General features: G+C 37.0%; 2 long non-coding RNA genes across 2 annotated transcripts; both read left to right on the top strand.

Annotated features, from left to right (window-relative positions):
• Positions 1–328: 328 nt before the first annotated feature.
• Positions 329–1,788, top strand: LOC110915335. The gene is made up of 3 exons (XR_002578882.2): positions 329–465; positions 981–1,047; positions 1,697–1,788. It is a non-coding gene; the product is annotated as an uncharacterized LOC110915335 (long non-coding RNA).
• Positions 1,789–23,586: 21,798 nt separating this feature from the next.
• On the top strand, positions 23,587–24,853 carry LOC118488049. Its single transcript, XR_004883475.1, has 3 exons — positions 23,587–23,703; positions 24,275–24,328; positions 24,634–24,853. It is a non-coding gene; the product is annotated as an uncharacterized LOC118488049 (long non-coding RNA).
• The last annotated feature ends 1,408 nt before the right edge of the window (positions 24,854–26,261 follow it).

Below are 26,261 nucleotides of genomic sequence, written 5' to 3'. Positions count from 1 at the left end.
TGGAGTAGTAATCAAAGTAGTTGGTTGCTTGAAAAAGCCAATCGAGAGGATTGGAACCATCAAAGGTCGGCAAATGAATTTTTGGTGTAACACCCCGAAAATATAAATCTTTATATTAGAAATTTAAAGATTTCATAAACAAGAAATAACCATGTAGAAATTTTAACCTAGTTAAATCCACAAGTCTTGAAATAACTTACACTTGGTTAAAACAATAATAATTAAAAACTAAATGATAAGTGAGGGACTAAACTTGCCAAAACATGAAAGTTAAATGCTGAAATAGTAACAAAAATTACCAAACACACCATTTGGTGTGTCTGGTCGATCAAGGGAAGGAGGGGACGAGCAAGGGTTTGTTCCAAACCCTAAAACCTTCATAAAACTCAAAATTGAAGCTATAAATCTGCTCCAAATCAAGTTCTAAACACGAATTAGTGATCACCTCGTCATAGGGATCAAAAGGTATGTATAATTTTGATATTTTGATTCACTATGAATTCTAGGTCAATGGTGAATAATTGAAATTGAACCTAGATATGTTATGCATGAATGAATCTTGAAATGATATGTTGCTTAGGGTTAAACCCTAGATGATTAATTGTGAAAATCATTGCATGATACTTGAAGAAATTACAATCACCATTGTAGGTGATTTATGATATTGTAAAGACTAGACAAACACTAGGATTATGAATTCCTAATCTAGTGAAAAGCTGAATTGTATGAGGAAATTCAGTAATTTGAATGTTTAAGTAGGTACAATTTGCTTAATTAAAGTGAAATTAGATGTTAAATGGCAAGTCATGAACTTGGTAATGATTGTAGAAAAATCTGACCCGTTAGGTGTTCGTTGAAATGCCTAAGTGAGATTTTAAATGTTAGAATAGGATGAAAACGCAGATTTTGATCATATCTCACAAATGATGTGAATACGGTCATGAAAAGAATTCTAAACAAGTTAAAAACTGAATTTCTAGGCAAAGAGTCCGGATCATCAAGCGGACAAGCCGGCGAGAATACACGGGGAAAAGGCGTGCTCTAAAGGTATGAAATTTATCGTTTCATTACATTGTGCTTATTGTTGGTTTTATGTCGTTATTCAAAAACATGACAATCAAGAGCTATCAATATGTCATGAATTTGATTATAATCTTAAACAAGTGAAATACATGGAAATTGAATCCCAGCAAGGTGCTTAATTCAGCACCCAAGCGGGTCAAAATAAGTCTTGTAGTAAAATGAAGCTAGATATCATTACTTAAACATGTAGATTCTTGCATAAGCGACCCCTCATGGGGAAAGCGAAACATGATAGCGGGTAATAATCAGAATATGAGTATCCTAAATTTGGTTAGGTGATGATCATGTTCGAGATTAATTTTACTGCAAACCGGGAATAGAAGGTCAATAACCAAAATAAGAAAACAAGTACAGAGACTACCGTAAGTTACGGTGGTACCGTAACTTACGGTAGCAATCAGAAGGCTACGTGGGAACCTCCTGCTTTACGGCAGGCCATGAACTTCCAGGGGCCACCGTAACTTACGGTGGCTACCGTAAGTAAGTTACGGTAGCGCCCAGTTCCAAATAATGAATTTCATTATTCTTGATTTCTTTAATTGGTTTTAACACACCGTTTTGATTATATTATTATTCAAGGACCATAATACTAACATTGGTCTAAAACGCTCAGTTTTCAGGTTTTCTTGTAGAAGGATGATGATCAAGCATATGTATCCGAACCGAACACTCTAACAAACGCTTCCGCACTTGATCCTTTGTTTTTTAAAAAAAAAACTATGTAAACAATTGTAGTTATCATCTTGATTATAATTTCGTAGGTTCATTACATGAATGTTGTGTCTAGTTATGGTTTTAACTTGAAAGTTTTTGTAAACTCTAGAACTTAGGTATGAAAGGCAAGGTTCTATGTTATTAAATCTAGTATTATAAAATGGGTGTTACAAGTTGGTAATCAGAGCTCAAGGTTGTCAATAAGTGTTCGGTTCAAGCTTGATCAAGTATCCGATAAGAATCAATTGTGTAAGTAAATTTTGATAAAATAGAAATAAATCACGAACAAATATGCATGGAAAAGAGTGTGTAAAAACACTCAAACACAAGAAAAGCATGAAACAAGAACGATAGAATCAAGAGTGTGTAAACACACGAAAAGCATGAAACAAGAACGATAGAATCAAGAGTGTGTAAACACACTCAAACACAAGAAAGGCATGAAACAAGAATGGTTGAGTAAAGTCATGAGCTTGATTAAATCAAAACAAGTAAAACATGTGTTACAAATGGAATGTTTAACAATATATGTAAACATTTCAGTATTAAAGATGGCGGACGGAGGTGATGATGATGCGGTGCCAAGAGTCACCGAACAAATGAGGATAGTGATTGCCGAAGAGGTTGGAAAGGCAATCGAAAACAGTTTGTCGAACTTCATTGATAAAATTCAAAACACGGTGTTATCAGTAGTAGAAGAGAGAATCAAGAAGCTAGAGGATAATTCGAATCTAGCAAAGGAAAAATCTGGAGGACTAAAGCCTTGTTCATACAAGGAATTCATGGCTTGTAAACCACCCATATATAATGGGGAGGTTGATCCAATTGTGTGCCAACGATGGATAGGCAATATCGAAGGAGTATTCGAGAGAACTCATTGCGATGAAGATGACTACGTAGCTTATGGTACGGGTCAATTAAGAGGTCAAGCAAAAGACTGGTGGGATAACAAGAAGAAGGAGATTGGAAGTGAGGCGTCTAAGACCATGACATGGGAGGAGTTTAAGACGCTGTTTCTTAAACACCATAGTCCCAAAGCGGTCATAAACAAGATCAAGGAAGAGTTCATGCAACTCAGACATAAAGGTGAATCCATAGACAAGATCACGGGGATGTTTATGGACAAGATGAAGTTCTGCGATGATTTGGTAACGAATGAAGAGCAAAAGGTCTATTACTACCATAACATGCTAAGCGCAGAGTATAGAGAGTTCATAACCCCTTCAAAGTACGAGACCCTTACCGAGATTGTCAATGCTGCTCGGGAAAGGGAGATCGAACTGAAAAAGAGTATAGAACGGGGTGAATGAAGGGCACAAGATGTGAATCCAAGCCCTACCAAGAAAGCAAGAACGAATGAAACAGCGAAGAAATCAGACGTGAAAGGTAGTACACCAAGTTGCAAAATTTGTGGCAAGAATCATAAGGGTGAATGTCGCTTCAAAGATAAGCCTTGTCCCATATGTCGAAAAACGGGACACATGGCTATATCATGCCCGGAGAAAGTGACTGTTTGTTACAACTGTTACCGAATGGGTCACAAAAGATCGGAATGCCTGGAACTGGTTGGAAAGAAAGAAGGGCAAGACTCGAAAGGTGAAGCCTCGAAAGCAAAAGCAAGATCTTTCCAATTGACCGCTGCTGAAGCAAAGGTCGAACCTGACGTGGTCTCAGGTATATTCACTGTAAACTCAATTCCCGCACGTGTGTTATTTGATACTGGTGCAAATAAATCCTTTGTTTCGTATGGGTTTATTCGGCACCCTTCATTTGTTCTAACAAAATTACCTATGCCTTTAGAAGTAGAGATAGGTAATAACAAAAGCTTTATTGTTTGCGATGTATGTGACAACTGTACAATGAACATTGATGACGAGGAATACGCAATAGACCTGATTCCGATGTCGATGGGAGAATTCCAAGTGATAGTGGGAATGGATTGGCTATCCCGTTACCACGCGAAAGTGGTTTGTTTTCGAAAGGAAATAAAACTAACGTCTCCTAGCGGAAAACAAGTTACGATATATGGTGAAAAAGGAGGTAACCCGGTGATATGCACAATGCTAGAAGCCCATAAACTCATGAAACATGGATGCAAGGCTTATATGGTATACGCAAGCGAAACGGAAAAAGAACCCCTCAAAATTGGGGATGTACCGGTGGTGCGGGATTATGAAGATGTGTTTCCAGAAGAACTACCGGGGATACCACCAGAACGGGAGGTAGAGTTCGGAATCGAGTTGATTCCGGGCGCGAAACCCGTGGCCAGGGCGCCATACCGACTTGCGCCGTTGGAGTTACAAGAATTGATGTCTCAAATTCAGGAATTTCTTGACAAGGGGTTTATCCGACCGAGTGTGTCTCCGTGGGGCGCACCAGTCTTATTCGTGAAAAAGAAGGATGGCAGTATGCGCATGTGTATCGATTACCGAGAGTTAAACAAACTCACGGTGAAGAATCGATACCCACTCCCAAGAATTGATGATTTGTTTGACCAACTACAAGGAGCAAGTTGGTTCTCCAAAATTGATCTCCGATCTGGTTATCACCAATTGAAAGTCAAGGAGGAAGACGTACCGAAGACGGCCTTTCGTACACGGTACGGGCATTATGAGTTCCTTGTAATGCCCTTCGGATTGACAAATGCACCCGCGGCTTTCATGGACCTCATGAACCGGGTTTGCAAACCCATGCTAGATAAATCAGTAATTGTATTCATCGATGACATATTAGTATACTCGAAGAATGAAGCTGAGCACGTGTGTCATCTGCAAGAAATATTGGAGACACTCAGATGAGAAAAGTTATATGCAAAATTCTCTAAGTGCGCTTTCTGGCTAAGAGAGGTGCAATTTCTTGGACATATCATTAGTACTGATGGAGTACTAGTGGATCCGTCCAAGGAAGAAACAGTGTCAAAATGGAACCCTCCAAGAAACCCCTCGGAAATCCGAAGCTTTTTAGGGCTTGCGGGATATTATCGGAGATTCATACAGGATTTCTCCAAAATTGCCTTGCCATTGACCAAATTGACTCGCAAGGAGGAAAAGTTTGTATGGGGTGTTAAGCAAGAAGAAGCCTTCCAAACGCTCAAAGAAAGGTTGACCCACGCTCCGGTGTTAACATTACCGGAAGGGACTGACGACATGGTAGTTTACTCGGATGCTTCCCATTTGGGGCTCGGTTGTGTTTTGATGCAACGAGGTAAGGTCATCGCCTATGCCTCGAGGCAATTGAAGGTTCATGAAAAGAAATACCCGGTTCACGACTTGGAATTGGCGGCGGTGGTGTTTGCCTTAAAGATATGGAGGCATTACTTGTACGGGGTAAAATTTACAATCTTTACCGACCATAAAAGCTTGAAATTATTTCTTCGATCAGAAGGAATTAAACATGAGACAAAGGCGGTGGTTGGAGACCGTCAAAGATTTCGATTGTGAAATACATTACCACCCTGGGAAGGCCAATGTAGTGGCTGATGCGCTGAGTCGCAAAGCAGATTATACCCCGATACGGGTACGATCAATGCAACTCGTAGTGACTTCGAGCTTACTAGAACGAGTTCGAGAAGCACAGAATGAAGCTGTGAAGACGGAAAATTGGAAAAAGGAAAGAATTATCGGCCAAGTTAAAGACCTAGAGATGGGCAGTCACGGCCTGAAGACTCGTTTCAATAGAATCTGGGTCCCTAACACGTGTGGTGTTAAAAAGCTTCTACTTGATGAAGCACACAAATCCCGTTATTCCATTCATCCGGGAGCAACCAAGATGTAATGACTTGAAACAAAACTATTGGTGGCCCGGAATGAAACGAGACACCGCTAGATAGGTGGAAAAGTGTTTGACATGTCTACAAGTCAAGGCGGAACACCAAAAGCCATACGGTAAACTCCAACCATTGGAAATCCCCGTTTGGAAATGGGAACAAATCACCATGGATTTGTTGACCAAATTACCCAAAACTAACCGCGGGTTTGATGCTATATGGGTAATTGTAGACAGATTGACGAAAAGCGCTCACTTCTTACCAATTCGTGAGACCTATACATCTGAGAAGATGCCGGAAGTGTACACCAATGAAATCATAGCACGGCATGGGGTACCGATATCCATTGTGTCAGACAGAGATACTCGGTTTACTTCGAAATTTTGGCGTGAATTCCAAGAACAAATGGGAACTAAATTGTTCCTTAGCGCTGCTTACCATCCACAAACGGATGGGCAGAGTGAAAGAACAATACAAACATTGGGAGACATGCTACGGGCTTGCATTATTGACTTCGGAGGTAGTTGGGATGTCCATCTACCCTTGGTCGAATTTGCATATAACAATAGCTATCACGCGAGTATTAAGATGGCCCCGTATGAACTGTTATATGGCAGAAAATGTCGAACCCCGGTATGTTGGGGAGAAGTGGGTCCACGAGGGCTAGCTCCTACCGATATAATCCGAACTACGAATGAGAAAATCGACATAGTTCGGGCACACTTGAAAGCGGCTCAAGACCGGCAAAAGGCATATGCGGATAAAAGGAATAGGCCAATTGAATTTTAGGTCGGCGACATGGTTATGCTAAAAGTTTCCCCGTGGAAGGGTATTATTAGATTCAGAAAAAGGGGAAAACTAAGCCCAAGATTTATTGGGCCGTTTAAAATCACTGAACGGGTTGGTAAAGTAGCATATCGTCTTGAATTATCCGAAGAGTTGAGTAGGATTCATAACACATTCCACGTGTCGCATCTCCGAAAATGTTTGGCCGACGAAACCGCTCATATCCACTACGATGATATCGAGGTGGATAACAGCCTCAACTATGCAGTAAAACCAATTGCGATTTTAGATCGTAAAGAGAAAAGTTTGAGGAACAAGGTGATAAATCAAGTCAAGGTCAAATGGGAGCACAGAAAAGGGTCAGACACTACATGGGAATCCGAAGAAGAAATGCAACGGCTATACCCTACTTTATTTGGTACGTAATTCGGTTTCGGGGACGAAACCCTTTTTAAGGGGGGTGGACTTGTAACACCCCGAAAATATAAATCTTTATATTAGAAATTTAAAGATTTCATAAACAAGAAATAACCATGTAGAAATTTTAACCTAGTTACATTGTGCTTATTGTTGGTTTTATGTCGTTATTCAAAAACATGACAATCAAGAGCTATCAATATGTCATGAATTTGATTATAATCTTAAACAAGTGAAAAACATGGAAATTGAATCCCAGCAAGGTGCTTAATTCAGCACCCAAGCGGGTCAAAATAAGTCTTGTAGTAAAATGAAGCTAGATATCATTACTTAAACATGTAGATTCTTGCATAAGCGACCCCTCATGGGGAAAGCGAAACATGATAGCGGGTAATAATCAGAATATGAGTATCCTAAATTTGGTTAGGTGATGATCATGTTCGAGATTAATTTTACTGCAAACCGGGAATAGAAGGTCAATAACCAAAATAAGAAAACAAGTACAGAGACTACCGTAAGTTACGGTGGTACCGTAACTTACGGTAGCAATCAGAAGGCTACGGTGGGAACCTCCTGCTTTACGGCAGGCCATGAACTTCCAGGGGCCACCGTAACTTACGGTGGCTACCGTAAGTAAGTTACGGTAGCGCCCAGTTCCAAATAATGAATTTCATTATTCTTGATTTCTTTAATTGGTTTTAACACACCGTTTTGATTATATTATTATTCAAGGACCATAATACTAACATTGGTCTAAAACGCTCAGTTTTCGGGTTTTCTTGTAGAAGGATGATGATCAAGCATATGTATCCGAACCGAACACTCTAACAAACGCTTCCACACTTGATCCTTTGTTTTTAAAAAAAAAAACTATGTAAACAATTGTAGTTATCATCTTGATTATAATTTCGTAGGTTCATTACATGAATGTTGTGTCTAGTTATGGTTTTAACTTGAAAGTTTTTGTAAACTCTAGAACTTAGGTATGAAAGGCAAGGTTCTATGTTATTAAATCTAGTATTATAAAATGGGTGTTACATTTGGCAGCCGCATGGCGGAGTTGTTCGGTGGTGGATTGTTTGGCGGAGGGTTGTTCGGCGGTGGGTTGTTCGGTGGTGGGGTGGAAGACACGGCGAGGGAAATGGCAGTGGGAAGACTGGAGATGGCTTCCGCTAGGCTCGTGATGGCGGAGTTGAGGGTGGTGTTGAGGGCGGTGAAGTGGGTGGTCATGTGGGCTGCGTTAGCGTCAAGACGATCGAGAACAAGTTGCAGACCGTCATCAGTGGTGGCTGTGGAGGTATCTTTCTTGGGAGCCATGGGGGAGTTCAAGATGAAAGCACCAAATGTTAGGAGGTTATTTTGAGAGGACCACTCTCCAATTTATAAAAGTAAATGACAAACAAACTGGAACAATTTTCTTTGTATTTTCTTCATGCAAAAATGAAAGACAATTTATAATGAAATATTGCAACTACTTGATCCTAAATTAATGCAGAAAATGGGAAAATGCAATAAGTGGGTCCTAGTTACATGCATGCACGTGGAAAGGAAATCAACTAAAATAGAATTGGTCTTGCTAGTTATGCGGCTGGACGTGGGCCTCCACTCTCTGCCTTCTTAACTGAATCGGGTACTGGGTTACTACCGGGTCGGGTTTGCGATGTTGGGTCACCTGGAATCTGGATCGTATCACCAGCCAACACAATAGTGGACAATAACAGGTGGGCATGGCTTGGGTTGACCGTTACCCAACGACTTTTTTTTTATATATATGTTCTTTAAAAACTAATTTTAACACTATATATATATATATAACAACTCAACCCCATTTTTTTAACACACAACACACCCCTCTTACTAATATCTTTTACACAAAATCATCTCTCACAACCCATCATCTCCATCATGTTTCCATTCAACAACAACACAAACGCGTTTGATCCGAACAACCCACGTTACACAACCACTCAACAATGCCCATGGACCATCAACACCAACACCGGCAAACACCACCACCCATCAAGATGGGACATGCAATCCCAACAACCTCGACAAACACCACCACCCATTCAAATGCTTGCTTTTTACGCGTATCCTCCCACATTTGTCGATACATGTCACAACCTTTGTCTTCTATTTCTCCTATATCTCCTATGTCTACCTCCCAAAGCCAAACCGTTCCCGAAACCCAACCGTTCCCAAAGGCCAAAACTCAACCCGATACCCGCCAAACATCATCCTCGCGGAGACACCGTAGAAAGCAACCGGATGAGCCACAAGCTTCAAAGACTCACGAAAAGTGGACAATGAAAGAGGAGTTAGTCTTGGCACGAGCGTGGGACGACATATCTAAAAACCTCATTATCAGTAATATTTTTAAAACTGTTTATTTGTTTATTTGTTAATTCTAAACTAAATGTTTTAGTTTTAAAAATACGTTATTTTTAAATATATAATTGTTATAAATGTTAAAAATATAGAATCTATATATGATAATAAGAAAAGTGAATGAACAGTTGAAGCTGCAACTGGCTATGCTTTGTTTATGACATGTGTTGATATCAGACCCTCAAAACCAAAACACGTACACACAATCATCTTCTCATCTCCTCTACCCCAATTTCATCTCAAAACCCTCGCACCAATCCACCGTAACCCTTCCACCGTTCAGCACTGCCACGAAACACCATCTTCTCATTGTGCACGTGTTTCACCCTCCTTTCTTTCCATCTTCTCAAAAGAGATATACAGGCACAAGCACAGAGAGAAAAGGGAGAAAGACAGAGGCGGAAGACAATAGAGAGAGAGCCGGAGCCGGTGAATCTCCGGCAACCGACCCCACGCGTGCTCGCCTCACACCCACAGAGACGAAGTCGTCGAGTCTAGGGTTTCCCGGCTAGGGTTCCGATCAAGTTCTCGCAATTTCCGGTTAGCCTTTTCCTATTTTCTCTTGCATTTTGGCTATTTGGTTAGATCGGTTGTCCATGAACCTAAATCTGACGAGTCATGCTAATCTGATGAGTAAGTTACCTCCGGTGAGGTTCCGGCGAAGATTTCGGTACCGCTAGGATTGTTGTTGTAAATTTTAAAAATACAGAATTGTTAACACGCATAACTCCTCGTCTAACAATCGGCCCTTATTACCAGGGACAAACAGGCTGTTTCAAACGAAATACCCTCTTCACATGAAATCAATCTTTCACACGGAATCAAGTTTTAAACGAAATCAACCCTCTTTCAAGCGAAATCAAAATGAAGCTTCACACGGAATTAGCTTTCGTACGAAATTAACTATTATTTCGTGCGAAATAACAAACTGATGAACACTTTCAAGCGAAATAGAAATTTCGTGTGAAATCAAATACTGATTTCGTACGAAATATCAAACTGATGAATGGATTCACACGAAATTGTAATTTCGTGCGAAATTAGTTCTGATTTCGTGCAAAATTACAGCAAGGTTCAAACGAAACAATATCAACTTTCGTGCGAAATTAAAATTTCGAACAATTTTAAGCCGAATTAATGTCTGAAACTTTCAAGGGTTTGTTAAAACAAAGTTTCGCACAATATACTTGAAAATCAAGTCGTTTTAACCGTGAAATTTTGTTTAATTTTGAAAAGAAGGTGTAGAAAACAGAAATTGCAGCTGAAATGGTAAGAACTCTTCCTCCTGAGCTCTGATACCACTTGTAGGATCGTTTTGGGACCCAAACGAGTCGATCAGAAGAGGTCTTCACCAATACAAAAGGCGGAAACAGATGTATCAGTGTTATTTCAGCTGTAATGCATGAGAAATCACTTTAAACTGTCTTTTGATTGATATTAGATCGATTACAATGCTGTAGACACTTCGGCAGAGCTTCGTTACCGGAATCAGAATCGTTACAAATGAATTGGCACATCAGGTATTTATAGGGAAGGTAATTTCGTACGAAACTGCTCATGCGAAATCTAATTTCACACGAAATCATTTAAGCGGAATTAGGTTCACACGAAATCTAATTTCGTGCGAAATTGTCATGTAATTTCATGCGAAATTACACATATGTAATTTCGTACGAAATACCCCTTCAACACATATTTCTCGTTTAACGTGCCCTGGTCTATCTAGACCTATACAAGACTCGATACAAGACGAAGTCGACAGACATATGTACCAACAGTTTTGACTACTCCACATAAAACGCCAAATCATGAAATAAAACGCCAAAAACAAAAATCACAGACTATTCCAAGTAAAACGTCATTAAATATAAAACGCCAAACTTAATTATAGTAAAATCCCGCCTTAAAAAACCGCCAAAAAATCCTATATATACAACATCTCAGACCTTCAGTTAAAAACACACACAAAAACCCAAAAGCCGTATTTCATATAACCCATTCGCCTTAGAAACGCCAAAAAACCCAAACATCAAATATCTTCAACCCCAAAAACGTTTTTTTTGAAATTCAGTTTGGCTGTCAGTAAGATTTCGCTCAATGAAATAGACAAAATCCTAAAGTGAGGATACAGTCCATTTCATTTAGTAAAATCTCATTGACTTATTCGAAACTTCCATCAAATTTATAACGCCAAAACATACAAAAACATTATTGAGGTTTGTTTTCAATAAAGTTTAGCTGTATGGAGTGGACAACATTGTCAGTTATCTTTCTTAACCGAGGATTAACAATGTAGTCCATCTCATACAGCAAAGCATTACTGATTTTAGCATGATCAAAATTTGAGGTTGAAGGTGATCTTATTTCGTGGCATTCTTTTTATCGGTAAAACGCCAAAAAAATTAAAAATTCAAACGTCGTTGATTGTAAAAATTCAAGATTGTTGGCTGAAGGATATAAACTCAATAACATTTTGTTGCATGAGATGGACAAATATTCAAGAAAAAGATGTTGATGTCAGACTGTGTGCTTCCAAACAGCAACACAAAAAACTACTTGAAAACAAAAAAAACAAAATGAATCATACGAAAGTCGAACCAGCCAGTTAACATGATTCAAAAAAGAGAAAGAAAGAGACTGGAGACAGAGAAGAATTGGAAGATCAATTGTTTATGTATTCTTTTTTTTATTTTTCTTTTCAGTTAATTGTTATATAATAAAAACGCCATATATAATAAAAACGCCAAAACAGCTAAAATGCTTGTTTAAAACGATATCATCCAGTTAAACGCCACCAAAAAACTGCCAAACTATAATAAAATTACTTTGAAAAATTATTATAAAAAACCCAAATAAAAAAACATAAAAATAAGAAAAAAAATAAAAAGCAAACTTGAAAATGTAACTAGAAACAGTAAATAAAAAATCATTAAATACTGAATAATCTAAAACGCCAAACTTGAAAGATGGGACGTGTTACAGACTTCAGAGATAAAAGCTTATCAAAAACATTAATTACAAAAACAGTAACTGAAAAGACAAAATACTTTATTATAATAATGCACCGCCTAATTTAGGCGCCAAAAAGACATCCTATAAAATGATGCATCTCAGCAACTTCCATTTGATCAAACTAAAAAAACAAACGCCAAATACTACTAAATACCACCCACTGTAAAACGCCAACAAATAAACTAATAAACTGAATGAATTGTTATCAGAGGGAAGTACCTCAGAAATTGATGCCAGTCATATGGCATTTTGTATTTTTTGTTCTTGAAGAAGGTTTGGATGAGGAGAAGAGGTCAATGACACTGAAGAGTGGGTTCACTATAAAGATGAAGATCCAGATAAAGAAAAAGAAAAAGCGAAAAACCCACTCACATGCCATAGATCTATGTCTCCAAACATCCACACAAAAAGACAGTTCAACAGACGAGCAGGAAAAAAAAATCAAACCCATGGGTTTGTTAAGTTTTACATAAAACGCCATATATTTGATGATAGTTCTTGTACTATTAAAGAAGAGAGAGACTGATGACACTGAAGATTGGGAAAAGAGATCCGATTAGGATTTTTAATTTATTTCTTCCCTTGTATTTTTTTTTCCTGTGGTTGAAATATAATTTAACAATAGTAAAACGCCAAGATACCACAAACGCCAAAATGTTTATAAAAAATAACAGATCAATAGGCCAACTTGTTTAAACGCCTTGGAAAACGCCATTCAAATAGATTTCCTGCCCCCTGGGTTCCATTGGCATACGATGTGAATAACGCCATAAACGCCAAAATGTTGATACAATGGAACCATTAAAACGCCATTAATTATTGAATTTGGTTAACGCCAAAAATCTCAAAAACCAAAAATTAAAACAACATTGGGAAAAAGCGGAACAGGAAAAGCAGAAGATGAAAGGACAAAAAAGCCCCTCCGCCCTTTTCTAAGCGGCTTGACACGTGTTGGGCCAGGAAGCGTTCTCACCGTTCTCACACTTTTGATCGTTTTCTCCCGATCCCGTTTCTCTCTCTCTCTCTCTCTCTCTCTCTATATATATATATATATATATATATATATATATATATATATATATATATATGGGCAAGGATCATTTCAGAACCATAAAAATTTACAGAACTCGCAGAACTCCTAATAAACAATCTTTTTATTTAGGGTAAATTACTTTTTGAGTCCCTGTGTTTTAGTGGTTTTAATTAGTTGAGTCCAAAATCAAAAAGTTTAACGACCTGAGTCCCTATAAGCATTTTCTTTAACCATTTAAGTCCTTTTGAGTCCAAATTTTAACCTTTTGAGTCCAATTTTTTGGACTCAAATCGTTATAAAATGAACAAAATTGGATTCAAAACGTTATAAAATAAATGGCTAGGGACTCAGGACGTTAAACTTTTTTATTTTGAACTCAAATGGTTAAAACCACTAAAAGACAGGGACTCAAAAAGTAATTTACTCTTTTATTTATATATTTTTATGTTTTTGATAATTTTATCATTTAATATGTGTATTTTTATGATTACATACATATTAAGAGTAATTTTATTATTTTTTATATGTAATTTTATAATTACACATATGTAAACTAGGTTTTTACATATATGTAATTAGTTATGACACATATATATATAATTTGGCTATTACACATATGTAAACTACTTTTAACATGTATGTAATCAAAGAAATACATATAATAGATGATAGAAAGATCCTAAATACAAAAAATATATATAAAACTAGGTTATCACCTGGGCAGAAACCCGGGTAGGAAAATTTAAATTACATTAATCATAAATGTATAGATAAAATTAATGCAAATAAAGTAACACATTTCACAGATTACTAACAAAGTGGATTGTAGAAGTTTTCTTTGTAAGTCGTGTACAAAAAATCAAGAAATAAAACGAATAATGTTACATTTACAATTTACTAAAAGTAACACGAGCTTTATGGAGCAATGTCACCTTCATGTCTTTTCCTTATCTTCCTCTTCATGGGTTTCTCTCTTTAAGAATCTTAAAAAGGCACAACCTTTGCACAAACACCTTTTACATGATGCGCGATGGCCATAGACTGAAATTTCCAAATCTACAATTCAACCCATTTACAACGACATACAATAGGTTGTACAAATTTCCTCCAATGAAATGCCAAATTTTTCTTCCTGAAAATTCAGTATCCCATGAATCAAAACAGAGCACAAAATACATTTTATAATTGCATATGGTATCGACAGATTCAAAGAAAACAACTTAAACTAAAAAAACCAACCTCTTCATAGTTAATGTAGTATTTACTCTTTATATGATTTTCCTTGTTTAATGTAATGTAAAAAACACCTAACCATGGCTGGAAATAGTGTTGTACTACCAAACCTTTTTTGGCTGGAAATAATGTAAAAATCACATTATTAGTTTGGTAGTCATTGGAGGAAAATCATAAATGAATATAAAAAAAGTTAAAAAAAAAAAGAAATAGAAAAACGATAATAACATTTGACTGGGAATTTATCACCTGCTCATCTACTTAGGCTCCAAAAAATAAAAATAAAAAAAAATCAACTCTTAAAAAGCATTACATTTGCATTGGAAAGGTACACCTTTTCCATTTCATTTCCAAATTAAAGGTGCCTATTCCGATTAATTTACCTAAAAATGGGTTAATTTGGTTTTCATATCTTCTATGGCTAACGGGTCTTCATTTTAAACCAAAATAGTCAAGGTTGACCTATTAAACCATACATATATATTCTAGATTTGGATTTATGAAAGTCAACTTTATAATTTTATCCTTCTGTACATTTTTTAGAGGTCGAACTCCCAACTGACCTAAAAGATACCGTTCTGAGTATTACCACCACAATTGTAGTACCATATGCTCAAAATGTTGTTTGTCTGTTAAATATGCTCTATTACATGTTTCGCTTGTTATTATGAAATATGCTCTCTTACAAGTTTGGCTTGTTATTATGTGTCATGAGTGTTAGAATAGCCTTTTATTGTCATCAAGTAACCATCTTGCTAGTAGAAATTCAACATATTTTCAATCACCAGTAGGTCAATCCCTATATCTATCTATAAACACCTTCGGCCTTTGATTATTAGTAAATAGAATCCAAAAACTTCAGAGAATAAAAGTACCCTTTTAAAAAGCCACCAGTATACTTCTTGGGTCTATGACAATTCAGCATACTTGAACCATCGTACTGCTGCAATAAAAAGAGAGATGAATTTCGTAAAGGCGAATCTAAATCATATTTTTGTAAAAAATATTAAAAAATGAATTTAAATATTGATGATATCAAAAGTTGTAACCATGTTCTCCTCAAACAGAAGTCGTAAAAAATGAATCATGATCTGCACGCACATCCATTGATAAATCAGAGTGATCTTCATTGTTTCTTGGTCCACGAGATATGTAATAGTTCTGAAGGCTGCGATGAACTGGGCATGACTTGAGAATATATAATTCATGGGTGCAGCTTGATCGCTAGCGACTTTGCTAGTATTAGTCGAGTCGGGTTGTAAACTTCTTGGAGCCATTGCCATTGATGGTTCCTCCCTAGATGATTCCAGCTTGCTTAACCTAGAAATTAATTTAGTTATGCATGTGGTGCAAGATACATTGTTCATAGTTATTTAAAATAATAAATGGTATACTTGTAAAATTATAGCTATTGTCATGAATTCCTCCAGTTGTGCAAAAGCCTCTTTATACTGTCTTCTTAAAGTCATTACTTGAAGTTGTTCCCTGGCAGATAATGTCATAGATAAAGTGCAGTATTACTATAAGAACTTGTAGGCTAATTATATAAGAACTTGTAGGCTAAAACTTGTAGGCTAATTATATAATATATTATCAAACTTTATATCAAAAAATATCTTTTTTAAAGTAATGATTCGAGCACAAACCAAGAATAGTAAGAAGATGGAGGGTTGTGATAGTAGTTGGTATGTGCTTTGTAAAATGCAGCTTTTTAATGTCACGAATACTTCCTGAACCATGGCTTCCCTTAGTTCGGCTTTGCTTAGCAACAAACACAACAAACTGTGTGCTTCTTTTAAAAATGTGAGCTGAATATTTCAAAACATCGAACACGACTGAATCAAAAACTAACATATATTGAATCAAAATTAAAATATTAAAAAAAGGAAATGTAGCAAGCATAAAGCAGTTGCTTACTTGATGGTTTTGTAACTTTAAGAAGGATGAATATTTTCATTGATCGTATGCACAGCAAACATTCAACACATGAACACAAAGAAAGTGAGAATAAGTGAAGTAGATGAAATGGATTAAAGTTTAAAATCAAAATTAGGTATAAAAAACCAATATAAAAAAACTTCACCAAACTGCCCTCTCAAGCCTTCATTTTCATCCAATCTTTCCTCTCTGAAACTAAAAACTCATATCAGATTTAGCTTATGAAAGAGTAGAGAGGAAGGGCAAAAGTACCTTACCGTGCTTACTAGATTAACGTACCTAAGCCCTGCCACAAACCTAGTTTGAAGTTAGAGACTGTAACACCCCAAAATATGCAACTTATTTATGCTACCTTAAATGTCTAATTTTGTAAAATTAACTAAGTTAAAATAATGTGATGTTAGTTTAGAATGAATGGAAGTTAGTATGTTAATATAAAACAATTAGAATTAGAAGGGCTGGTCTTGTAAATAATGAATGGAAATTATTAATTAAGAAATTAAAACATAAAACACACTATATGTGTTCTCTGGGAATCGACTAGAGCCAAAGGAGGGCTAAGAGAAAACCCTAGCTTCATAAATTCTCAAAATCAGAAGGAAATTAAGAGTTCTAATCGATGCATGAACCCTAAATCGAGTAATCTAAGCTTGTTCAACCTTTGGTAAGTCGAAATTTCTGTTTTGATGTTTTGTAGAAAGTGGGTTTCAACCCAATCTTGAAGTAAAAGTGAAAAATTATGTAGTTATGAGTTAGGATTGCAAAATAGAACAAGGAATACGTTTGATTCTAGATAGTTGGATGATTTGAAGCATAAACCCACTTGAATTAGAGAGATAATGAAGAACATGAATGAAAATATATGCAAATCATTGTAATGGGAAGTATGAGAGTTGTTATTGATAAATTAGTGATAGTTAAAAACTGATTTGAAATGATTATTGTGGGAAATTTGGATTGTTTTTTTTAATGATCTAAGAATGAACTAGTAGAACCATGCTTTGAACGCTTGTACCTTATGCTTCGTTCATGTTATGCACACCAAGTGTTTGACAAAATGACTCAATAAAGATGTTAGTCTTGTAAGTCATAAACTTTATGTGATTTGAATGTGATTATGAAGTATGAGTAAATTGTATGATGTTTTATCAATTGGTGTGTGTAATTGGTTATGAGACATAAATTAAAAGAATGAATGGTTATGTATAGGTGTTAAGGAAGAGAGTTCAAGTCAAGCGAAGCAACAAGGGAATCAAGACCGAGGTACGCTACTTGTACAATTCATGATTTTATTATATTGTTGTGTTTAACATTAGATGTGTCAATTGAATCGAGTATGAAAATGGTATATGTGTATACCCTTTTTATAAATAGGTCGAAGGATGAGATTATAAGACTAGAAGAAATGGTATGAAGTTCCATTTGGAACATACTTGTGAGCAAGAATGAAAGTATGTAGTAGTTTACAAGTTGCGGATGTCAAATCGGTTACAAATCCGTAAGATAGAATCTTGAATTTAAAGAAAGTAGTGTAGTTTTAATGAGTTTGCTTTGTTGTGGCTATGTAGGTAAATCTCAAGTTTAGCTTTCAAGCTTCGCCCGGTTCGAACACACTTCAAGGCCCGCCTCATGTTCCGCTAATTATGTAAAGAAGACGACGCTTAATATTTTGGTCACTTGTCTAAATCTAGTAGTTAAAAACTTAGTTCTTGTTATGTATTTTGAAATATACGAATTTCGTATGCATGTCGTAGTTGTTTGATGGTATATAATATGTCCTTTTTCAAAGGTGTCGTGTTAAACATATATTTTGAATGTGAAAAACAGGGGACCGCTCCTATTACGAATAGGTCATGCCTAAATTTCAATAGAAAAAGTACGTTGTTATTTAAATAATCTAAAAAAAATTTATGGGCGTTACAAGTTGGTATCAGAGCCTAGGTTTGAGGGATTCAAGCATCCGATGCTTGAACTCAAACCGAAAGCTCGTGCGAAGTGTGTGTTCGTTCCGCGGCGCGAAGCAAGTAAGTACCTTTAAAGTTTGAGTTTTGCATTACGAATAATTTGGTTATGGAATGTTATGGAATTGTTACGGAATGATGTGTAAAAGTGTGGGATGAAATGGATCAGTTTGGGTTAAGACGGGACGGAAAAATGGCTGCAAAAATATAAAAATCGAACATAGCATGTTGGGCGTCACCGTAAGCTACGGTGGCTACCGTAGCTTACGGTAGCCCTGAGACATTTGGCCACCGTAAGACAGTAGGTTTGGGCCGTAAGGAAAAAGATGCCACCGTAAGTTACGGTAGCCACCGTAACTTACGGTGGGGACCATTTTCAGCCTATTTTAAAATGGTTGATTTATTTCATGTTTTTATCACACGGGAAGTATTAAAAACGTTATAATAAGACTCTAAAGAATGGTAATATGTATGAATGTTGAACCTTCAAAGGAAGTTATGTATTACTAGTATGATTATGTGATGGAAGGGACGAATGAATGCTTGAAATAAAGAATGATGTTTATGTGTAGATTGCGGATACGAATGAGGATGAAGCAACACAACAAGAACAACTGAAAACTATGATTTCGGAAGAGATTGGAAAGGCAATGCAGGCAAATATTCCTCAATTAGCCCAAGAAGTGGAAAGCCATGTGTTGGAAGTGGTGGAAACAATGATGGCAAGTAAGATGGATGAGTTGAAGGGGATGATAGGAGAAATGCAAGGAAGGAAAGGAACTCGTAAATGCACATACAAAGAATTTATGGCGTGCAACCCATTACCTTTCAAAGGAGAAATTGATCCTATGGCATGTCAAATGTGGATTGCAAGTACTGAGGCGGTGTTCGTAAGGAGTCATTGTGAAAAGGAGGATCAAGTGATGTTTGCCACCGATTTGTTGCAACTCAAGCTAAAGATTGGTGGGATGCTTATAGTAAAGAGATTGGGGAAGACAAAGTTCAAGTCTTGACGTGGCAAGAGTTTAAGAAACCTTTTTCTAAAGTACCACTGCCCGCAATCTGCCATTGACAGGATCCAAGAAGATTTCTTACATCTCCGTCAGAAAGACGAAACCATTGATGAAATCACCAACACTTTTCTTGACAAGTTGAAATTCTGCAAAGAAATAGCGGGAACGGAAATAATGAAGATAAACCGCTATCATGGTATGTTGAAGGCTGAGTATCGGGAGTTCATAATTCCTTCTAAATGTGAAACCTTGAATGAGCTCATTAACTTGGCTCGAGATAAGGAGATTGAGCTAAGAAAACAGGCAGAAAGAGGTGAGAAGAGAGTGTCTGAGAATGTTCCTAGCTCGAGTCCGTCAAAGAAACATAAATTTCAAGATCAGGGCAAGAAGGATAAGGCGAAGGGTAGCATTCCAAAATGCAAAACTTGTGGAAAGTTACACACGGGGGAGTGTTTAAAAGGGAAGAAGGGCTGTTATAGTTGTGGTCAAGAAGGACATCCATACTATAGATGTCCTAATCCTACCAGAACGTGTTATAACTGTTTCCAACCGGGTCATATTAAGGCTGAATGTCCCAAGCTTCAACAGAAAACTGATAAGGAAGCAAGAAAGGAGGAAGCCCCAAGAGCTAAGGGGAGGATGTTTCAGATCACGACCGAAGAAGCAAAGGACCACCCGAATGGTGTATCAGGTATATTCTTATTAAACTCGATTCCTACGTACGTGTTATTTGATACTGGAGCCAGTAGATCATTTGTATCAAGTGAATTAGTGTCACACCCCTCTTTTAGAATCGAAAGAATGCATGTGCCATTAGAAGTAAAGATAGCGGATAGTAAGAGTTATTTGCTGCACGAAGTTTGTAGAAATTGTGAAATTATCATTGAAGACGAGAAGTTTGTCATTGACCTTATTCCCATGGTAATGGGAGAATTTAAGGTTGTAGTTGGCATGGATTGGCTAGCTAAACATCATGCCGAAATTCAATGCGAGAGAAAGGTAATTCATGTGTTGACACCAGGAGGAAAACGAGTAAGTATACAAGGGGAAAGGAATGTTAATTCGAAGCTTTGTTCTATAGTCCAACCATTCAAGTATGTACGAAATGGAAGCAAGGCATTTCTAGCCTACGTGGTGGATACTAAGCAGAATACCCCTAAGATAGAAGAGGTTGAAGTCGTGAACGAGTTTCTTGATGTTTTTGCGGAAGATTTGTCGGGGCTTCCACCAGAACGTGAAGTGGATTTTAAGATTGAATTGTATCCCGATGCCAAACCTGTAGCCAAAGCTCCTTACAGGTTGGCCCCAACTGAGATGCGGGAGTTAATGGTTCAAATACAAGAATTGCTCGACAAGGGATTTATATGCCCGAGCGTATCGCCCTGGGGTGCGCCTGTACTTTTTGTCAAAAAGAAAGATGGTTCGATGCGCATGTGCATTGACTATCGAGAGTTGAATAAGCTGACGGTGAAAAACCGATACCCGTTGCCCCGAATCGATGATCTCTTCGATCAGTTACAAGGGGCAAGTTGGCTTTCAAAAATTGATTTACGATCCGGATACCATCAGTTAAGGGTACGGGAGGAGGATGTGGCGAAGACGGCATTTAGAACCCGATACGGACATTACGAGTTCTTAGTAATGTCCTTTGGGTTGACGAACGCGCCCGCCGCGTTCATGGACCTTATGAATCGAGTTTGTCGGGCCATGTTAGACAAATTCGTTATAGTTTTTATAGATGATATCTTAGTTTATTCCCGAAGTAAGGTCGAACATGCATGTCATTTGCGCGAGATTCTTGAAGTGCTCCGTAAGGAGAAATTGTACGCGAAATACTCTAAATGTGCCTTCTGGCTTAGAGAAGTACAATTTCTCGGTCATGTGATTAATGCGGATGGTATCTTAGTGGATCCGTCAAAAGTGGAAGCTGTTATGAAATGGGTACCTCCAAAGAACCCAAGTGAAGTGAGAAGCTTTTTGTGTTTAGCAGGCTATTATAGGAGGTTTATTCAAGGCTTTTCTAAATTGGCCCTGCCGTTGACCAAGTTAATCAAGAAGAATGAGAAGTTTACATGGGGTATAGATCAAGAAAAGGCATTTCAAACTTTGAAGGAAAAGCTGTCGAGCTCCCCGGTACTAACCTTACCGGATGGAACGGAAGACTTAGTGGTGTTTACTGATGCATCACACCAAGGGTTGGGATGTGTTTTGATGCAAAGGGGTAGAGTCATTGCCTATGCTTCAAGGCAATTGAAATCACACGAAAGTAATTACCCAACCCATACTTGGAGTTAGCTGCGGTAGTGTTTGCTTTAAAGATATGGAGGCATTATCTATACGGTACGAAAAGCGCAATTTATTCTGACCACAAAAGCCTTAAATACTTTTTTGAGCAAAAAGATTTAAATATGAGGCAACGAAGGTGGCTAGAACTTCTTAAAGATTATGATTGTGAGATCCTTTATCATCCGGGCAAGGCTAATGTAGTGGCCGATGCCCTGAGCCGAAAGGATTATCTGCCTCCAATTCAAGTGAAATCCATGAAGATGGTAGTTACACCTCGATTTCTCGAAATGATTAAGGAATCCCAAATCAAGTCGCTGAGCGAAATGGATTCAAGAAAGGAAAGAACAAAGGGGTTTGTGGATAAATTAGAAGAAAGATCCGGTGGAATTAAATCAATGTATGACCGGATATGGATACCTCGGTTTAGTGAAGCAAAAGACGTGTTACTCGAAGAAGCTCACAAATCCCGATTTTCGATTCATCCAGGAGCTACAAAAATGTATTTGGATTTGAAGAAAAGTTATTGGTGGCCCGGTATGAAACGTGATATCGTCAAGTATGTTGCAAAATGTTTGACATGTTTGCAAGTAAAGGCAGAACATCAGAAACCATACGGAAAGTTGCAACCGTTAGAAATTCCGGTATGGAAATGGGAAGAAGTGACGATGGACCTAGTGACCAAGCTTCCTAAGACAAGGAAAGGTCACGATGCTATATGGGTGATCGTGGACCGCCTCACCAAGAGCGCACACTTCTTACCCATTCGGGAGACTTTCTCTTCTGAAAGGATGGCGGAGATCTATGTTAACGAGATAATATCTCGACACGGAGTCCCTGTATCTATTGTATCGGATCGAGATACCCGATTCACATCTCGATATTGGCAAGGTTTTCATGAGAGTATGGGTACAAAATTACATTTCAGTACCGCCTACCACCCCCAAACGGATGGTCAGTCTGAGGGAACCATTCAAACACTCATCGACATGCTGCGAGCATGTGTGATAGATTTCGGGGGAAGCTGGGATGACCACTTGCCATTGGTGGAATATTCATACAACAATAGCTACCATAACAACATTCAAATGGCACCGTATGAAATGTTGTATGGAAGGAAGTGTAGAACTCCAATTTGTTGGGGAGAGGTGGGGCAAAGAGAAATTGCGCCCAATGATGTAGTAGCTAAAACTAACGAAAAGATCGATCTTATGCGAGCCCGTTTAAAAGCGGCTCAAGATCGACAAAAGGCCTACGCAGATCGAAGGAGACAACCTATCGAGTTTCAAATAGGCGATCATGTGTTATTAAAGGTTTCCCCATAGAAAGGTATAATCCGTTTCCGTAAGCGAGGAAAGCTAGGTCCCTGTTACATAGGACCTTTCAAGATTTTAGCCCGGGTTGGGAAGGTAGCATATCGGTTGGAATTGCCGCCAACTTTAGATGGAATACATGACACATTCCATGTGTCACAATTGAGGAAGTGCTTAGCGGATGAGACGGCATACGTGGCCCTCAACGATATTGAATTGGACGGAAGATTGAATTACATTGAAAGACCGATAGCTATCAAGAATTCCAAGGTAACGCACCTTCGGAACAAAACTATAAAGCAAGTCTTAGTGCAATGGCAACATTAGAAAGGATCGGATCTTACATGGGAGTTAGAAGATGAAAGGAGGGAGCACTACCCGATATTATTTGGTACGTGTTAAGGTTTCGGGGACGAAACCTCTTTTAAGGGGGGTAGACTTGTAACACCCCAAAATATGCAACTTATTTATGCTACCTTAAATGTCTAATTTTGTAAAATTAACTAAGTTAAAATAATGTGATGTTAGTTTAGAAAAAATGGAAGTTAGTATGTTAATATAAAACAATTAGAATTAGAAGGGTTGATCTTGTAAATAATGAATGGAAATTATTAATTAAGAAATTAAAACATAAAACACACTATGTGTGTTTTCTGGGAATCGACCAGAGCCAAAGGAGGGCTAAGAGAAAACCCTAACTTCACAAATTCTCAAAATCAGAAGGAAATTAAGAGTTCTAATGGATGCATGCACCCTAAATCGAGTAATCTAAGCTTGTTCAACCTTTGGTAAATCGAAATTTCTGTTTTGATGTTTTGTAGAAAGTGGGTTTCAACCCAATCTTGAAGTAAAAGAGAATATTTATGTAGTTATGAGTTAGGATTGCACAATAGAACAAGGAATACGTTTGATTCTAGATAGTTGGATGATTTGAAGCATAAACCCACTTGAATTAGAGAGATAATGATGAACATGAATGAAATTATATGCAAATCATTGTAATGGGAAGTTTGAGAGTTGTTATTGATAAATTAGTGATATTTAAAAACTGATTTGAAATGATTATTGTGGGAAATTTGGGTTGTTTTTTTATAATGATCTAAGAATGAACTAGTAGAACCATGCTTTGAACGCTTGTACCTTATGCTTCGTTCATGTTATGCACACCAAGTGTTTGACAAAATGCCTCAATAAAGATGTTAGTCTTGTAAGTCACAAACTTTATGTGATTTGAATGTGATTATGAAGTATGAGTAAATTGTATGATGTTTTATCAATTGGTGTGTGTAATTGGTTATGAGACATAAATTAAAAGAATGAATGGTTATGTATAGGTGTTAAGGAAGAGAGTTCAAGTCAAGCGAAGCAATAAGGGAATCAAGACCGAGGTACGCTACTTGTATAATTCATGATTTTATTATATTGTTGTGTTTAACATTAGATGTGTCAATTGAATCGAGTATGAAAATGGTATATGTGTAGACCCTTTTTATAAACGGGTCGAAGGATGAGATTATAAGACTAGAAGACATGGTATGAAGTTCCATTTGGAACATATTTGTGAGCAAGAATGAAAGTATGTAGTAGTTTACAAGTTGCGGATGTCAAAACGGTTACAAATCCGTAAGATAGAATCTTGAATTTAAAGAAAGTAGTGTAGTTTTAATGAGTTTGCTTTGTTGTGGCTATGTAGGTAAATCTCAAGTTTAGCTTTCAAGCTTCGCCCGATTCGAACACACTTCAAGGCCCGCCTCATGTTCCGCTAATTATGTAAAGAAGACGACGCTTAATATTTTGGTCACTTGTCTAAATCTAGTAGTCAAATACTTAGTTCTTGTTATGTATTTTGAACTATAAGAATTTCGTATGCATGTCGTAGTTGTTTGATGGTATATAATATGTCCTTTTCAAAAGTGTCGTGTTAAACATATATATTTGAATGTGAAAAACAGGGGACCGCTCCTATTACGAATAGGTCATGCCCAAATTTCGCTAGAAAAAGTACGTTGTTATTTAAATAATCTAAAAAAAATTATGGGCGTTACAGAGACGTATTAAAGTTATGATAATAAACATCCTAAATATTAAACAATTTTACAGTAAAATGTATCAATTAACTAAATTTAAAATTATATGAGCATTATAAACTTTATCTTCGCTATAAGTTTCTAAGAATGCAAAAGGGGTCTACATAAATTGTAATTATAATAACAACAAATTTGCCTGGTAGTTGATATTAATGATGAATAAAAATAGAAAACGTTTGGCTTGATTCAAGCTGCATATGACACTTTTTATCCACACAGGACCACTGACATATAAATGTTCTAATTATGATAGTAAAATCAAAAAATGGTCCTTAGCGTGGTTGTACATGGGCCCTGAGCTTACAAAGCTGACGATGCATCATATATTCTCATTCTATAGAAGTAAACCATATCTTAACTACGTGTTCATTCAAGAGATTTACAACTCTATACCATACAATCTCCCTTATAAAGCGTTATGCTAACCAAAGAACACTCATAACCAGGCTTTGTTAAGAATTTATGACAACTTATCAACCAAATCCGATTTCTAAAAGCTATAATAAACAAATCAGCTCAAACTTAAACGCGGAAAACATATAAACTAATGTCTAACTATCCAAAGGTAACAAATTAACCAATACAGAGATCCATACCTCCTTCCAATTGTAAACAATCCTTAAAAAAACCACCTCTTATTCCATTACAAAACAGTCTTCTAACATTTTAATCTCATCTTGATATACTAATTTCAATATAATACTTAATAACTTCCATTCCTTCATATTTCTAACCAACTTTTCACACAATTAAACCTAACACAACTACCAACAGATTTCAAATTTAATCATCATCAATCACCATTTCAATTGCAGTTTAATGACATAAACAACCACAACAACACAGAAAACCAAACAACTACAAACAGATAATCGCACCTAATTTGTTGCAGCAAAAAAAAATCACTTCAATTACCTGAAAATCAGTAAACAAGTACACACAATGAATATTATTAATTCACAAACCTTCTCTCGTTTATTCCGTCATTGAACTTGATTTCGATTTGATCAAATCTGAAGAAATTGATGGAGAATCATGCAAAAAACCTGTTTCAATTGGCTCACGTTTCACCGGATTGCAGAAACTAGGGCTCGAAAGTTGTAGATCAGACGTTGACTGGATTGAAACTTAAAACCCCAAATCGCGTGTGTAGTTCCCAATCCCCTTTGAAAACTTGTAGTCTGCTCAATCGATCATCTAAGTATAATTAAACAAAATCTCAAAAGAAAACGGA

Source organism: Helianthus annuus, chromosome 16, assembly GCF_002127325.2.
Source record: "Helianthus annuus cultivar XRQ/B chromosome 16, HanXRQr2.0-SUNRISE, whole genome shotgun sequence".
NCBI classification, from domain to species: Eukaryota; Viridiplantae; Streptophyta; class Magnoliopsida; order Asterales; family Asteraceae; genus Helianthus; species Helianthus annuus.
Note: the sequence above shows the minus strand (reverse complement) of the source record. Positions and strands in the feature narration are given on the sequence as shown.